Source organism: Columba livia, chromosome 8 (assembly GCF_036013475.1).
Source record: "Columba livia isolate bColLiv1 breed racing homer chromosome 8, bColLiv1.pat.W.v2, whole genome shotgun sequence".
In the NCBI taxonomy this organism is placed as follows: Eukaryota; Metazoa; Chordata; class Aves; order Columbiformes; family Columbidae; genus Columba; species Columba livia.
Window position 1 is genome coordinate 7,981,407 of NC_088609.1, and position 770 is coordinate 7,982,176.

Consider the following 770-nt stretch of genomic DNA (forward strand, 5'->3'; position numbering starts at 1 on the left):
CAAGCTGTGATCCTCCAGAACCATTGGGATCTTGGCAGGAGATGTGGATGCATTTGCCCTGAGGCCACTTATCCAAACTGCCTGGTCTGGGGTTTTGTGAGAGCTGACTTTCTCGTAGGATTCCCACTCTGGGCTTGATGAGTTGGAAATCCTGCAGGAGCAGCCCCTTTTTCTGTTTTGTTTTGTTTTTCCTGATGTTTGTGTCTTTCCACTTCTGTCTCTGGCCAAGGCAAGCGGTGCCAAGGCACATGAGCCAGGCACACCCAAGAGGGAGGGGAAGCCAAGCACCCTCAGCCCACAGGAAAATGGGGACGGAGAGCAGATGCAGTGGCTGGAAGCGAGGAGGACGAGGAGGATGATTTGCTTGATGGCTCTCCTCAGGGGGGTCTGTGGATCAAGGAGGGTATCGTGGCTCCAATTCAGTGCCTCGTCCTCTGGTCTTGCACTGATGCTGGTTCACCACAAGAGAGATGAGGATGGTCCACGCTCGGGGTGCACACAGGGCTTGACACCCTGCCGCTTCCAAACCCGCTGGTTGGGTCTCCCTGGCCCCATTTTGAGCCACAATATGGGCTCAAGCTGCACGAGTTGAAAAGGCTCAAGCTCTTAAAAAGCAGCACGGGATCAAAGCTTTCTTAAACACTCAGGGCATTTGGCCCGGGAGGTTTTGTTCCGACTATTTTTAGCAGTTGGGGCCAACCAAGTTCAGAGTTGGAGGCAAACTTTTTCCAAAGCTGGGGGCCGTTTGGATTAGGGAGGGGGGGAAGGGA